The 18,387-nt window shown below is 39.7% G+C and overlaps 1 protein-coding gene across 1 annotated transcript in view; it reads right to left on the reverse strand.

Annotated features, from left to right (window-relative positions):
- Positions 1–18,387, reverse strand: part of ttyh3a (tweety family member 3a) — a 64,017-nt gene that overhangs the window by 45,005 nt on the left and 625 nt on the right. The gene's annotated exons all lie outside the window — the stretch shown is intronic.

Here is an 18,387-nt window from a genome sequence, read left to right on the forward strand (position 1 = left end):
AAGGCACCGATCTTTATCGCTACACAAAAACACTAAAAAGTTAACACTGGTGAATTTACTGAAGATAATTTAGACGGTTACCAGAACTTCTAGATTTTAGGAAGCTCTGTTCACACCAACCCTTTCATCCTGAACACCAGGAAACACATAGTAGCCAGATTCACTGTGAGGAGGTTATAAGACGAAGGACGATGAAAGGTTATGCCTGGGAGAAGAGCCAGCAGGCACTTAGAATATGATTCATCGGTGTTTAAAGTGTTATAGATCCTGTCAGAACTGCACTGCTGGCTTGCATGGATTTGCTGTGCGTAGGTTAACAATGCCTTCAGAATCAATTAGCTTCATGCAAGTTAGTTTTAATGGTAGTGAGAAAATGATATAGATTACTAAAGAACTTGACACTAGGACTGGGTACTGGGGGGGGGGGGGACTAAACTAAAAAGCACCAACCTAAATATTTTAGTACTACCGACTACTGAAACATCCTGGAAAATTCAGTGCCTATCTTTGATATGTTAGACAGAAATTAGCAGAGACTCAAACCTTAAAAGTTTACCAACCAGCTTTCTGACATTTGGTCTACGTTCGTCAACAGCTAGCTAGCTAATTAAGCAATATTGCACTCGCAACATATTTGGCCGCAGGTAAATCACAGCCGTGCTGATATTCAGTAGATCTGCACGATTGTGTGCGTGGTACTGTTTCTATATAACAGCCGTTTAAGCAAGAATTTAATATCGAGAAACTGACATTTCGAACACAATATGGCCAAATGTTATTTTTATTTTAGTGGAAATACTTTATAGGCCGTCAGCTAACTCGTTAGCTTAAAAGTTACATTCCTGAAAAGTATCGTTTGCTGTGTCCAGTGATGATGTCGGTAACACTACTGTAGTAACTTTGAACTAGGACATGAAATTTTACGTGGCAAAAACAGACGAGTGCAGTGAAACCTACCAGTGTGGTTATAGGAAATATATGCACTCTTGGAACGCAGCTCGACCAATCAAATGTAGTGGACCGGAACTTACTGTTGTATAAACTAGCATTTAACGGCCATATAGTTGGCTAGCACTGGGCCGCTGTATCAAACCACACGCATATATATGAACTGATTCACTGCAGGTTTCACAAATATGGCCTATTAACCGCGTTGTTTTGATTTCATGTTGTAAGTGGGAGGTGCTAGGGCCAGTTCTTCTCGAGATAACGTGGTCGTCTATGTGGAAACCATATCTTTCACTATAACAGAACAAAGGTATCGAGAAAAGTATCATGTTGGTATCAGTTTGAATTTCAAGATATTTGGTATTTAAAAAGATTCAAAGACTTTGCGCTTGATACGATGTGGCATCAAGCAAATTAATAATAAACAGACTGTAAGAAAGATTTTGAATGCTCATGCCTATACCCCGTAGGTCAGCATATAATAAGACTCTGGGTTACTGATTGGAAGGTCGGGGTTCAAGCCCCAGCCCTACCAAACTCTGGGTTACTGATCGGAAGGTCGGGGTTCATGCCCCAGCCCTACCAAACTCTGGGTTACTGATCGGAAGGTCGGGGTTCATGCCCCAGCCCTACCAAACTCTGGGTTACTGATCGGAAGGTCGGGGTTCATGCCCCAGCCCTACCAAACTCTGGGTTACTGATCGGAAGGTTGGGGGTTCAAGCCCAGGCACTGCCAAGCTGTCACTGTTGGGCCCCTGAGCAAGACCCTTAACCCTCTCTGCTCTAGGGGCTCTGACCCCAACCTCCCAGCATGCTGGGGTTTGCGAAGAAAAGAATTTCCCTGTGCTGTAATCTATATGTGACCAATAAAGACTATCATTATAAACCAAGATAGCTTTTGTGTGCATTTAGAAAACCCTGAGTGGAGCTAACAAACAGTACAGCATTTAACCTATAGACCAAATAGCTCCCTTTCTTTAAATTCCCATGAGCCTGGAAAAGAGGGTTCATTGCAATTAGCGAGATCACAATCCTGCCACGTCTCCCCTTTTTGCTGCTCACTGTTTAAAGACGGGAAGAACTCCAGACCCTGCTCCTCTAAACAGCTGTAATCTCGTGAAGATTATCTTAATAGGCCTTCTCCTTCCTGGTGCTGAATGTGGTCCACCACAGCGCAGCTCCTCCTAAAAATAAACATCCCCACAGAGAGAAAAAGCCACCGATTTGTAGATATGAGCTCGATCTCGTGTCTAAAGCCACAAACGTTGCTTGAAATGCATTCACATTTAGCTGCCTCATGTATATACAATTGATCTTATCAACACGATGAGAGACGGCAACGATCCAATACCCAGGACCGGTACTGAGCTGATACCAGCACAAAATGGCGGATAGGATATAAACATATCTGAGAAAACGTGTCGGAGAAATATATAAATATCTATAATTTTTTATTTGGAACTTTACATATAAGGAGACTGCTTTTTTATTCTTTATTATATTTACAATGCAAGTGATTTTTGTGAGAATGCATTTAACTATGTTAAAAAAGCAACAACATTTCAGTAGTTTTTAAAGAAATTAATCAGTAGCAGTTATTTCAAACCCTTTCGCTTTTGCTTCTTTTGTTTGGTTCATGAGCTTGGCAAGTCCAAACATGGCATTTGAACTCCTGTGCACATGAAACGAAGCACAATGAGGACCAACTCTACACAATACAAAATGTATGTGGTCAGTCAGATTTAAGAACCATATTATGTACAGTTTAAAAAAAAAAAAAAACAAAAAAAAAAAAAAACAAAAAAAAAAGTCTCTCATCAAATCAGGATTTCAGTGTTTATACTAAACTTAATTTAAACAAGTAAATTACGAGACTCATCCCGTAGCGAGCGTGATCGACTCACATAGTATTAACACAAATGAACTGAAACACTGAAATCTCGCGAAGACGTTAGTGCTGACAGGAACGACAACTATAGAATAAAATTAACGAGATTAAAACCTGCGCAGTAGAGTGGCGAAGCGGTAACGTGGCTGTTGCCCAGGCCCTCGAGGATTTCGCAATTTTCCGATTGCAGAAATTAACACAAAAATAAAGCAAACTCCGCAATATACGGAGGAGACTGAAATTTCCTATATCACTGCAGATTTTCCACAGATTTGAGTCATGTGACGTCATCACAACGCGCATTCTGCCAAAGCCCTCTTTGATGCATGCGCATCGAACATGAGGACAGCTAAAAAATCTCACTTAACAACAAACATCACTGCGAAAGACCGTGCAAAACAATTTTGTGCGATTGTGATTTCACCAATTCAAGTGGCTTTTAGAAACAAAGCAAACAAAAAAAACCCAGACGGAATGCCATCTAATGATCCGATTCATAATGTTAAATAATTAACTCGATAACTGCATTGAACCTTATTTTAACGTTCGGTTAACGCTAGGGCTGGGTAAAAAATATCGATTCTCCGATTTTAATCGATCTTCAATTTAACTAAACGAATTTCCCGAATCGATTCTTAACGTGCTTTACTCCAGATGATGTGAATATTACCTGTAGTTCGCCTCTCATCTTGAATGTCGCCACCTGTCATGTTTTGAATTTTGAAAACGGTTTTATTTCTTAAACATGTTTTAGGTCGTTAATGAATTTCACTGTTGCACATTTACAATGTTTTGATTTATTTATTTATTTATTTTACAGTAATGTCCGGTTTGTGCTTACCTTGTGTGCATTGTACGCACATATTTATGATTTCTTGTTACAATGTTTGTTACTCAAAGTAAAAGTAAAAAGTAATTAAACATAATTGTGTCTGCCCTATCGTTAATGTAAATGTGCATTTCAGTAAAATAGCCAAGTAGGAGGGTTTCAGTTACCAGCATGTAAATTAAAACATGGATTCCATGTCAGCAAAACTAACATTTAAAATGAAATACTGATAACTAATTGATATTGAAACGAAATCGAAGAAACCTTATAATTAAGAATCGAATCGCCAAATTGGTCACAATACTCGGCCCTAGTTAACGCTGGCAATATAAGGATATAATACAGATATTTTGATAAATTCTGACAGAAGACTTTTCTGAGATATTCACCAATATTGAGGGGATTTTTTTATTTATTTATTTATTTTTTTAAAAAATAGTTTTACAAATTTCGATTGGAAGAAACTGATTTAATGCTAAAATTACAGATTTTCCAAGTGTAATAGTTAAACACTATTATTTGAAAATATTTAATTTTTAAAAATAGCACAAAATTTTATTTTTTATTTATTTTTACTGGACATCATCAGATTCATCTTTTCATATTTATTTTTTTTCCTGTTTTGCAGCCAGTATGCTGTCAAACCTGTATATCGTGATCTTGATCGATATTTATTTCGTAGAAATGCCTTCGCGTAACGCGAGGTGATATTCCGGTATGCTATTAATTGCCAAACCTTACTTAAAATGCTCTTTGATACAAAGCCTAAGGGAATCTAAAAACTGAAAACATAAGGTTCATTAGGTTATTTGTTTTATGCATGTAAACAACAGACTGTCAAGCAATTTGAGCACAAAACTGCCACAATGGGTGAAACCAAAACTCCAATGGAGCAGCTCAGAAAACATGAGAGCAGTAAGAGCTTTGCCACATTGGAGGAGCTTAAAAATCTCTAACAGCACACATACTGAACTTTATCTTCAGTTCTGTGGAATTGCTGACATGCAGCGGAAAATAAAATGGCCGAATCTTCGCTTCTGTGGAATGATGCTGTGTTTATTATTGGGGAAGTATGTGATGTGCTGATGAAGGACTTCACAGACCATGCGTGACATCCTGGTCTTCCACAGGCATCTTCAACAAAAAGACTGGAAAGATGATTCAGAAAAAGTCTAATTCTTTCGGCCGTATGTAAAATACTTCTCAGCTGATGTTAAAAACCAAAAACAACTTTTCCTTTAATGTGGAGCTGTGTGACATTTTGAAAAGCTGTTTTCACAGAAGGCTTCAATGTAATTAATAGTGTCTCTTAGGTTCCAGTTAGTCCTTTTGTGAAACAGGAGTCCAACAATGAACGAAACAAATTTCATTCAGTGCATGTGAGAGACAGACAGAGAGAGAGAGAGAGAGAGAGAGAGAGAGAGAGAGAGAGAGAGAGAGAGAGAGAGAGAGAGAGAGAGAGAGTGTGTTTGCCTGAGACTCTGAAAAGAGCAACTCCTGACTTTAGAGTCCTGCTCGAAATGCACAGTGCACCAAAAGCATACTCCTTGCAGTGTCGAATCGTGTGTGCGCTCAGAAAACTTCAGGGAAAATGGAGAAGACTCGCATCAACTTTCAAACCTTATTCCAGGACATTATTTACAGCTGTGCTAATAAATTTCAATAAACATTCCCTGGTAGATTCTGCAATAATAATAATAATAATAAGAAGAAGAAGAAGAAGAAGAAGAAGAAGAAGAAGAAGAAGAAACTTTTGAACATGATAATCGGTTTAACTTATTTTGTTTAAATATCTTATTTTTTCCATTTAGAACCACCCTTCAGAGGCAACATGAGATATTTACATGTTTCCCAGAAGACAAAATAATAATGTTAATAATCTCATCCTGTTCAAAAGTGTATACCCCCGTAGTTCTTAATGCACCATGTTGCCTGCCTTCTTGAGCATCAGTGAATGCATCAGCCCAATTGAGGCCCCATTCATGTGCAAGGGGTGAAGCTAGGAATCTCAGGAGGGGAGTAATCATTAGTTTTTTTTAGCCTTTGAACACCACGGGAGTACACCTGACCACACACATGCACATATGATGATGTTAAAAACATCTTAGGAAATGCCAACCCTGTTAACCTGTTGGAATTTTACTGAGGCTTTAAAAAAAAAAAAAAAAAAAAAAAGGTCGCCATTAGAGAAGGCATTCCCGGCCAGCAGCACCTTTGAAATTCTCCAGCATTCTCCAATGCTAAGGGAGTCATGTGACAAATTTATTTGCAGTATTCTGCTGAGAGAAACAGCTTGTGTTTCCTGTCTGGCTCAACGACGAGACCGCCTCGTCAGCCTCGCCACGCCAACAAACTGACAAAACAGATTAGCAACACCAAAGCTCTCGCTTCCTGCTCCTTGAACGGCATTCCTGTGAATGACGTGCTGGAACAGCTAAAATCATCACGTACACACGAATAATCTTGTGCTCCACGGGTTTGTTCCATTTCAGAACGTTACTCAAGAATAAGTTAGACTCATCTTTTTTTTAGTCTAATATCATTAATCACGTACTTATACGGTAAAGTGCATGAAACGCTCTGCAAATCAAACTCCGTGGGTGAAAGTCAAATCGATTTTGAATAACACACGCTGTTGAGTTCCCACTACAAAGTGACAAAATGACAGGAAACTATTCATTTTCTTTGTACGCATGCGACACGGATCCATGATGACGGCGGCAACTGACAAGGCGACATTTCAATCGAGATTTTCTTAATTCTATGCAAATTAGGAATGAAGCAATAAACTGACCGATCAAACCGTTTCGCTCTAAAGACTCACTGGACCAATTACATGACCTTGTGTGGCCCATCGTTTCTTCAGTTCCCCGATCACAGCTTTAGTACCAACCTACAACTAATTACCATTTCCTGTTTGACCCAAAAACAAGGAACAGAAATTTTATAACTGTGATAACTTGACATTATCCTGTCATCTACGACCTCTTGTTTAACGTGTACAGAGACACTACGAAGAAAAAATAAAGCTTGGAAGGAAGAGCTCGTTGGCGCTTCTGGTGAGAGTACGTAGCTAGTACAGGTAGCTTGGTTTGCACATGATTTGAAGATGATTTGCGATTAATAAACAGGCCACAGCTACAAAAGATTTAGCAACATTTTTGGCGCTTAGGAACATTTTATAAAGCGCCTTTTGGATTCTTGATAAACTAGGCCTCATGTCCTTTCTGAAACCCCCTCGCGTGTGAAACACTTTGTCCCCCTTCGACCTCTGGTAGAAAACACAGCATCGTCACAGAGTAGCGCTGAGTATAGGGAGTGGGTGTGGGAGTGGAAACATCATTCAGTGTTTCAGCTCCAACAGGAAAGAGATGCTGTTCTCTTGGAAAGGTGCCTATTATAGGCTTTAAAGGGAGGGCTAGTGTTACTAGGGAGAGTATTGGTTTAGAGCACTGATAGCTGGCAGAAGTGAAAACACATCAACCGTATCTGAAGGAAAGGACAGGATTTGTTGCAGGTCAGACAGCTATACATTAAACAGTAACATCATAATAATAATAATAATAATAATAATAATAATCAGTGCAATAGCGTGCAAACACGTGGCCAAGAAAGGAGGCATTGACAAGAACAAGTACAAGCTCTCACCATTAAAATCCAAATCCAGTTAAAACCAGACCAGTCTTGCTTTGCTGAGGCTTTAAATGCTAGGAACGCAACAAGGATCATCTTTTTAATTGCAATCTAGCACACCAAGTAAAAACGCTGGCTGCTCCTGGTGGCGATCGTTCATGTGAATGTTCTTGCGTGATACAAAGCCGCGATTTCAGCGACAGTTGCAAGAGAAAGCGATGCTGTGACATGCGAGTTGAGATCTTCTCACCTTTATGCAAATTATGCACGTTGCAGTAACGCAACAATTCCGAACCAGCGACTCAAACGGTTCCTCGGATTAATTGTACCATTTAGTGCGACATTTCCCCCCTCCCCTTAATTCCTACCAGCAATTAGTTCTTATGTATTGCTTGAAAAACATATAACTGGGGTGGACCGATAACCGATTAATCGATATATCGGCACAATAACAACACTCAAGGTAAAATATTGCTGAACTTTATTACAAAAATAAACAGTACTGACTGTACTATGAAAACGTACTGAACGTTTTTTTTAAATAAAATAAATATTAAAAATAAATAAAAAGGTGTTTCAAATAACGCGACAAAATTAGTCAGTGATGGTTTTTATTTTGCCTCTAGAGGCCGCTCTCGTACTGTGTAACGACAGCGGACGCTTCTCAGCCGCGCAACAGACGCAACTGGGAAACACTATCGGTGTGGATTTTTGCCGATAACCGATAGTTCCAGCAATCGGTTGTTGGTGCCGATTAATCGGCCGACCTCTACTTCTAAGTGTGATTTTGTCATGTCCTGTCATATATGACCTATTCATAAATGTACATAGAGACCTTACGAAGAAAAATAAAGCTTGGAAGGAAGCAGCAGGAAGATCACGGACGTCTCTGGAAAGTGTTTGTTGCTAGTACAGTAATGTAACCTTGGCATGTAGCATGTTAAATCAAATAACCGATTTCTACTGATATGCGTGTTATTTAATTAGTTTCTAACTAATACGAAAAACATTTCTAGGTACATGCTGGTGCCTCTGGCGAGCGTATGTAGCTAGTACAGTTTGCTTGCCGTGCTAATCTGCGGACTAAGCTAATACGAAGCCTGGAATGTAACGTACATCAAACAACCAATTCTCATACTTTATTAAAATATTGTGTGAAAGAATTTGTTTTGGCTACATTTTGGCCACTACCCTCTCTCATCAAAAAAAATAAATAAAAATGAACGCTGGGCAGACGTGACACGCCCACAAGAGATAAGCGACTCGCTAGTCTGAACCCAGGGTAAGTAGGACTTCTTTTTGTGTAGCATTGCGCAGAATGGCTTTAGCCACGCAAAACCCAATATCCATCAGAAACCTGATAAAAAGCTAATGCAAAGCAGATTTTAATAAAACATTCCAGAGCCGTTAAAAAATAAATAAATAAATAAATAAATAACAGCAATCTGTCCAACCCCATTTGAACTACGGATGCTCCGATCGATCGGATCACGTTCTACGACTCGGTAGGTAGTCTCTAAATTCGGCCGATCTCACGAACCGATCGCAATTCGATGACGTAAATCGTGCGAGGACGTCCAACTTTAGCGCTGCGGGCATGTCTTCGCCAATGCGGAATTATTACGAGGTCTCAAGAAACAATGAAAAATTCGCCATTTGCCGTGTACGTTCTCAAGAAATATCCCATGGAAATCCTGATCGAAGCATCCCTAATTTTTTTACGGCATTTTTACTCTAAAAACCTGATCAGGTCATACTTTTAGACACACGTCAAGGAGTTTCCCGAATCATCAACTCAGCTCTCGGGTTTCCCCAGGCCAGTTTTCTTTTTCTTTCTTTGTTTTTTGTTTTTTTAACCTCTACCATGACATTTGATACATATCAGTTCCACGTAACCGGAGAACATTCCACATATACGCGAAAATGAAACTCGTGTAATCTCACATGCACGATCAGATCAGATTTTTACTAATGCCCAAACATGGCAAATGCAAACAGAACACCACCAACACACGGGGACAAAGTTGGGGCAGCTGTAATCACAGAGACATGAGACACCGGGACAGTAAACAATCAGCACCAGTCTGTTTATTCGGACTATCATTTCCGTACAAAATGCTTTGCTCTGCATCGTCAGACCGCTTTTGTAGATTACCATCGTAAACCCAGTTCACAAAGTACAGAGATTGGACCTGTCGGCTTTCAGTGTTCTTCCAAAGAAAAAAAAAAAAAAAAAAGCAGTAGGATTGGTGTGTTTGAGCAAAAAAGCTGGTGAGGAAGCACATCTGTACACAAAACAGAAATGACCATGAGTAATTATTTAGTCTGCTCTTTATATTGCTTGCGTCCCATAATTCTGTGTTCTCAGGTAGACTCCACGCACTTATTAAATGCTTCATTAAAGATTTAGGAACAGTGTTACACTCTACCAGGGATGCGGGAAGGCGTTTTATGTTCAGGGGTGCTGGAATTTTAAGCAGAATACGTGCGGCGTACGCAATGACATCATATTCGCACTCAAATCATTTTGCTTTTAACAGAGAATGATGACGTAAGGAATAACAGGACAGAACCTGCCGTTGTATGGAAACAAAACAATACACAACGGGGTGGTGTGATACAGCATGACGCGAAGCGGAGTGCGTTATTTTCATATAACAGCACGGTCTGGAGTGTGTTTTTCCGCTTATTACACAGCGATTTTCCAGAGATTACGACGTTTCATTTATTAACGAACGACCAGACACACATTTTAATGGTTGATAGTTAGATTTAACGTCCGAGAAACAAGTTACCCTCGATAAACAGACTACTACATCCACGTTAATCCGGATAAACTTGAAAACGCATCTTTTTCTCTAGTTTTTTTTTTTTTTTTTTTTTTTTTTTTAGGGGGGGCTTCCGTCCACACAGCGTTTTTCGAAAAAACGCTCCCCCGAGTGGATCGATTTGAAAACGCCATTTTCGCGTCGTAGTGTGGACTGAGAAAACGAAGATAATCAACAACAGTGACGTATTTCGAGTCATGTGACCTGTTCAACTTAAAACAGACAAGATGGTTAAACGATGGTTAAAGATTAATGCCGCTTCGGACAACCTTCAGATTGCAGACGGAATGTTCACTCACGGTTGCTATTAGGGAAATGACGTAGGCCAAAGCTTCTTACGTTTTTACGCGTGCGCAGTATAGGGACGTAAGCACTTTCAGACGTTTCGATGTAGGGCAGTTTTTAGAAAACGTTTGAGAACGCCAGTGTAGACGGAGAGCTTTTTATTTAAACGAAATTAAATCCCGATCCATCCGGATTAATGTAGACGTAGCCTACAATCTCCTTTGTCTGTTAATAAATGTCTCCTAACAACAACCAAACCCCCCCCCCCCCCAAAAAAAAAAAAAAAACACCACAACAATGAGAAGTTTTACTTAGTAAAACAACACATTTTAAAAATTGGTTAATTATTCGTCTAGGATTATGTGGCGGATTATTCTAGGGATTATATAGGGATTATTAAATCCCTGTGTATGAGCTGTTACTATAGAAACAATAACGTATTACAACGAGCACATGAATACAAACCTATTGTTCATGTTACAGCCGGAACCACTGTCCGAGCCATGCTGTTATACAAACAATAAATAAATGCACACCTTCTGAACAATCAGATTCGAGCATTCGATCACATGTGGTATAAAATGATTGAGGAGTTCAATTCTCAATTCAGAAGATGTCGACAGTTTTAACAACTGCAGCATAAATAACAAGAGTTTATATTAATGAGCTCGTTCGAATACGTTTTCTTTCCTATAGTAACAACTCGTTCACATAATCTAAGCCTAATAACAATTTAAAAAAAAAACAAAAAACACGTGTTTAACAAAGGAAAGCGTACAATCGTTGACATGAAGTTTTCTGTTACGAGACGTTTATTTAACATGCATGATAGTGGTCTTGAGTGTAGTCCACGTTTCCCATTAACATGGGAGTAAGTTTGTGTTAGTGATTACGTTATAGTAGCTATATACAGTTGTTTTTCCATCACCAGGAGCTCTGACGCTTGTCGTGTTACTGAGACACTGGAAATCACAAAATCTTCAGCGGGAAGACTCGAGTGTGGAACGTTTCATAACATTGCACTTTATTACATTTTTTTTATAAGTGATAAATAAACAAATAAATAAATAAAAAAGTAAATTAAAAAAAAAAAAGGCGTGAAGTGTTGAATCAAACTCAGCAAGTACTCAATTTTAAAATGGGATTATTTCTATATTTGTTTATCTATAAGCAATTTGTCCCCCTTCAGAAACGTACCCAATGTGAACTGACCTTAAGACTAAACAAAAGATAATACCCCAGACCTTCTACACTCATCATCCTGCCGCCCCACACTTGAATATTTATGGCACGTTATTAATAATGAACACGATTCCGCAGGCGCGTAGTCAAAGTCACGTCCGCCTCCTCGGCCTTTCGTTCGGCTCCGGAAAAGGAGTATAATCCAGGATTTTAAGTTTCCATCAGAACGAAATGTAGGACAAAGTTCATACTTAAGAGCATCTAGGAGGAGGCTTAACCTGATGTAGTTAAAGGTTAAGTCTGATCCGACGCATGAGTGCCATGTTGTGGAGGACGGATGGGAGGTCTCCCCTCCCCCGACCTCAGCTGTGCTGTATGCTGCACGCCAGATTAGCTTCACTCCAAATGTTATGGAAGACAGCAAATCCAAATCCAAGCGCAGCTCAGTTGTGCAGTTATACCAGCGCAACCCAATCAGCCCTTAATTCAGTCTCCTTTCTGTTGTTTCCGTTTTCTGTTGCAAAGGGATTTCTTAGCGACCGATACATCCAGTACTATTTTTTAAAATCTCAGACATGTTGAGACGTATGATGAGTAAGGTTTCCATTTTAGGAACACGCACCATGGCCGAATTAGTGCAGGCTTACTCAGTATATGAGCAAGTGACTGACTGTGCTATATCTATGCTGAATAAACACAAATGCTCAGAATACGAGTGACACACCATGACGTGCCTGAAAATGTAAGCCAAGCAGACGTGTACTCGGTTGTGACAAATTGGAGAGAACCTGAATCAGTGGGTTTTCTGTATGACAACCGGTTGTGCGAGAGACTATACACACATTGCTGTGCTCACACTCTCTGAGCTCAAACCTCCGACCAGGAAAAACCTAAGGAAACCGCTTCGTCAACTCGGAGTTCAGCAAGTGACGTCAAATCGACGTGGCTTCTCACAGCAGCACTCCGTACCTCTAAGTCAGTTATACGATAATATCTACAAGGACTTCCTTCAGATCAATCAACACACTGATATATTTGCCTGTTAAAGATATACATATAGATATACAGATATATACCTTCCCTCCCACACACACACACACACACACACACTTCGTAGCAAGAATGCATGAAGGTCTGATCTTTTCCACTTCTGTTCCACTCCCAGGAACGTCAAGTCTGCAAACCACTCCGTTATCAGTTTCTCATTCCGGCATTCCTAAGGAAAAGGTTATAGGGATTTCTCTTCGGCTGGCTTTCGAACTTACCGACACTTATCATTAGGACCTGCTTTACTTTAGACGTTTTTAAACCCAAAAACACACATTGTTGCTCTGGCTTTCGAGTCCGGCTGATTGGACTGTCCTTTTCTTCTTTTCTCCTTGGGGTTCGAATCCCACCCTACACCCTGTGTGTGCGCAAAGTCTGCATGTTCTCCCCATGTTTTGAGGGCTTCATCCGGGTAGTCCGGTTTCCTCCTCCAGTCCAAAGACATTTCCAAACTGCCCGTAGTGTGTGAATGTGTGTGCGATTGAACCCTGTGATGGGTTAGCACCCCATTCAGGGTGTCTCCCGCCCTTCCAGGGAGAGGCTCAAAGAACCCCGTGACCCTGTGTAAGATAAGCAGTATGGAAAATGAATGTACGTATGGATGGATGGATGGATGGATGGACCTCATTCTCTGCATGTCTATTTATATCTTTACTGTATTCTTCTTTGAGCTGCTGTACAGCACTTTGCTCAACAAAAGTTATTTTAAATGTCCTATAAATAAAGTTGACTTGACCCGATGGTTCCGACTTCCCACTTCCGAAGTCAAATGCAGCATTAATCTGTAACAACGGCATGCACGTCGTTAAAGATGAACAAGGATGTTTATTTAATCGCATAACTTTGTGCACATCCTTTGCTACCTACTCATTCTTTCTTCCTCTATTTCACTTTTGGTTTCTCCCCCTTGCTTGCTTTCTCCCCTTCTTTTGAAAAGGGAAAAAAACTTAAAGAACATGAGATCAAAAATGTATAGTACTTCATTGTTAACATAATTAGTCAAAAGGTTGAATAATCGTGACTAAGAGGATTGGCTATTAATTATTATTTAAGCCAAGTGGATATGAAATCCCATGCAGCCTCAATGAGTTACTAATCCTAAAACACTAGCACATTTGTCAAAGTCTTCAACATTAAAAAAGTAAATGGACAAATGGGAGAACAGGACAACACCCAAATTTACACCCGTCACTTACCCAGCATGCTTCACAATTTGTGTTATGTTTACTCAGGTGTCAGTGAGCCACCACTTTGTTATTGTTTTGTCAGCTGATGAAGGTAAAGTTTGTCAGGCCTGAATCTCGCATTAGAAAAGCAGAACAGCTTTTTGTATTTCTCAGGTTTCCCAGTAGAATCAGTACACTACTTAAAGTCAAAGAACAATACAACGTGTGAAAGCAATTTGCTCCCGAGCTACAGCATTGAATAACGTGACAGGAAGTAACGCGACGAATAAAAGCATTGGCAAAAAAACAATGTTGCCAGGAGCTGAAACCGAATTCCTTCTCGGTGGTCATTTGATCCACCTCAAAACTGCCGAATTCGTTTTTTGCATGCGAGCAAGCAGCTTCAACTAAAAGATTTCCACTGAACTGTTCATCCATGTCGAATAAAAGTAAAAAGAAAACAATAATGAATTAATAAAGCAACAACTCATTCAATAAAACACACCGTTTTAGTGTAGAGTAATAGGACATAAGTAGGGTAGTTCATGTACCAATTAACTCCTATTTTGGAAAGACTTTGCTCACAGAAGACAGAAGAAATCGATTGTGGAATCGATATGGACTCAGCGGACGTCCGTGAATAAGCCGTAGTAAGGATACATGGCAAAACAAAATCCTAAGCTGGTCACCATCTTCCCATTGTGTTACACCACACAACCAGGTTTGCCAAATGACGAAGTTAAAGTTGAGTTGTACGAGAGCCGGATCTTTCTGCCTCAGTAATAAAGAGATCAAATAATAAAACAGAGGTGGTTAAAAATATAAATTGACAGGCAGCAGCTGGCGGAACACACTTTCGGAAATAAGAATAAAGTAAATTATAACAGAACAAATAACCTGGCACGGAAACAGCTACAACAAGGTGAACAAAATGGGTAAGAAGTGACTAGAGGGTGTAAATTAATAGTATTGACCAAAAAAGGGCACACCATTACATTACACGTAAAAGCACAGTACGCAAATATTAATATTTAAAAATTATGTGTCCCATTCAAGCTCTCAGACATCCAGTGTCTGTATGTTGATTGATCTAAAGGAAATACTCGTAGATTGTTGTATAACTAATTTAAAAGGTAAGAGGTACAGCTGTGTTTACTGTTCATGCTACGAGCAGCCATGTTGATTCGATGCCACTCCTTAAACTTGGGGTAGGAATTATGGGTTCTTTGGTTTTTCCCAAGCAGAGGTTGGGAATGATGAGTTATGACCTTTAGTTTAATGCGGCATAAACTGCCCTTAGTTGTGAAAGACTGTGTAAATTTGTGTGTGAAGCTGTGATGGACTGGTGTCGCACGCAGGTAGTGTTCCTGTGAATGACTCTAGATCCAGCAATTAACCACAATTAACCAAAGCTAAAAAGCCATGTCTACTACAACACCAATCACGGCAGTGTCATTTAACGTCCATTTATACACGTCGCAGATGCAGAATCCATACAGATACAACAGAGTCAAATCCATACAGATACAACAGAGTCAAATCCATACAGATACAACAGAGTCAAATCCATACAGATACAGTCCAGTCAAATCCATACAGATACAACAGAGTCAAATCCATACAGATACAACAGAGTCAAATCCATACAGATACAACAGAGTCAAATCCATACAGATACAGTCCAGTCAAATCCATACAGATACAACAGAGTCAAATCCATACAGATACAACAGAGTCAAATCCATACAGATACAACAGAGTCAAATCCATACAGATACAACAGAGTCAAATCCATACAGATACAACAGAGTCAAATCCATACAGATACAACAGAGTCAAATCCATACAGATACAACAGAGTCAAATCCATACAGATACAACAGAGTCAAATCCATACAGATACAGTCCAGTCAAATCCATACAGATACAACAGAGTCAAATCCATACAGATACAACAGAGTCAAATCCATACAGATACAACAGAGTCAAATCCATACAGATACAACAGAGTCAAATCCATACAGATACAACGGAGTCAAATCCATACAGATACAACAGAGTCAAATCCATACAGATACAACAGAGTCAAATCCATACAGATACAGTCCAATCAAATCCATACAGATACAGTCCAGTCAAATCCATACAGATACAGTCCAATCAAATCCATACAGATACAACAGAGTCAAATCCATACAGATACAGTCCAATCAAATCCATACAGATACAGTCCAGTCAAATCCATACAGATACAGTCCAATCAAATCCATACAGATACAGTCCAGTCAAATCCATACAGATACAGTCCAGTCAAATCCATACAGATACAGTCCAGTCAAATCCATACAGATACAGTCCAATCAAATCCATACAGATACAGTCCAGTCAAATCCATACAGATACAGTCCAATCAAATCCATACAGATACAGTCCAGTCAAATCCATACAGATACAGTCCAATCAAATCCATACAGATACATTCAAATCAAATCCATACAGATACATTCAAATCAAATCCATACAGATACAGTCCAGTCAAATCCATACAGATACAGTCCAGTCAAATCCATACAGATACAACAGATTCAAATCCATACAGATACAACAGATTCAAATCCATACAGATACAACAGAGTCAAATCCATACAGATACAGTCCAGTCAAATTCATACAGATACAACAGAGTCAAATCCATACAGATACAACAGAGTCAAATCCATACAGATACAACAGAGTCAAATTCATACAGATACAACAGAGTCAAATCCATACAGATACAACAGAGTCAAATCCATACAGATACAACAGAGTCAAATCCATACAGATACAACAGAGTCAAATCCATACAGATACAACAGAGTCAAATTCATACAGATACAGTCCAGTCAAATCCATACAGATACAACGGAGTCAAATCCATACAGATACAATGGAGTCCAAGCATAGCCCAGTGGAACTAACAATGGTACAAGTGTTAAATATTGAACAAATTCAGACACTGGTAGGATTAGTCTTGCAGTACTTGTACCATATGGTGCAGTCATAGAGTGAGCTACATTATTTCACACGATGCACTATAACGTGTACAACCATTGCATACTACATCCAGACTAAATGCAACAATGCACAGCGAGTTTTTAAATACTTTTACTACATTTGTGTGGTTTCAGGTTGCCAGGTATTATAATAACATAAAAAAAAAGGTTTAAGTAACAGCGAGTTACGTAATTCTCGTCTGAATTCAGCCTGGGGTCTCGCTTTCTGCTGCCACCCCACACAGTGCTCTATATAAAACAGAGAGTGAATAGTAAATAGAGAACGTGTGAGCTATGGCGCAATTTCAGACACATTGTTCCCTCTCCTAAATGGGATCCTAACCTCTATAGATATCGCAGTGCACTCTTCTTGGGCCTCATGAGCACATTGGACATTCAGCACAAGTTAGTCACAACTAAATCACACGCCCTGATATACACACAAAGATTGACGCGAACGTTATTAATGAGTAACTAACCATGTTCACTTAATCGTACTTTGGAAAAAAAATTGCTTCGACACCAACATCCGATACCATGTGATCCAACGTAAGCCTATGCAAGACAATATTTAGCATACACGGTCATGATAATAAAACAGATGATACGCAGTGACAGCGATCTGGACACTGGATCCAAGAAGAGGTACTACAGTATCCTCCGACAATACAACTAACCTGACAAAACATCTTCGATCATTTTAATGATATCGTTAATAGAGAATGTGAGGGCAGCCGACCTGAGCGTGATTAATACACGTGATGTGTGCAGACAAACAAAACGAATTAGTGAAGTAAATGTGTAGAGAATCTGTTGAATATGAGAGCACTTCACTTCAGCGAACACTGAGCACTGAGTTCCTTCCACCAGGGTCTACACTTTGCTTGAGAAGGTACCGTATGCTTATTTTGATGATCATGCTCAGCGATTCGAGCCAGGCAACAACAACTCAGCTTGAGGAGCAACAACAGAAACAGAGCCAAATAAATATGTTCCATGATGCCACTGATTGTGTACTCATTTTGATTTTTTTTTAAATCATACTGATGCATCCCCAATGTGAGAACCTTACAAGTAGCTTGCTGTGGAGTGTCAAGCTATACTCTGAAGCAAAATCCATCAACACATACACAATATAGCTGAAAGTCTACGGACACCTGAGCATCACACCAATACATGGGACTTCTGGGACCGTTGCCGTAAAGCTGGAAGCACACAAATGTCTTTTCACTAGAACTAAGAGGTCTGAACCTGATCTCAACCCCACTGAACACCTTTGGGATGAACGGAAACACCGACTGCACCCCAGACCTCCTCACCTAAGAACATCAGTACTTGATCTCACTAATGCTCTTGTAGCTGAATGAACACAAATCCCCATAGCAACGCTCCAAAATCTAGTAGAAACCCTTCCCAGAAGAATGGAAGTTATTATAACAGCAAAAGGGGACCAAATCTGGAATGGGATGTTCAACAAGCTCACACACACCCACACACACACACACACACACACACACACATAGAGGTCGGGGGTTCAAGCCTCAGC

Source organism: Ictalurus punctatus, chromosome 24 (assembly GCF_001660625.3).
Source record: "Ictalurus punctatus breed USDA103 chromosome 24, Coco_2.0, whole genome shotgun sequence".
NCBI lineage: Eukaryota > Metazoa > Chordata > Actinopteri > Siluriformes > Ictaluridae > Ictalurus > Ictalurus punctatus.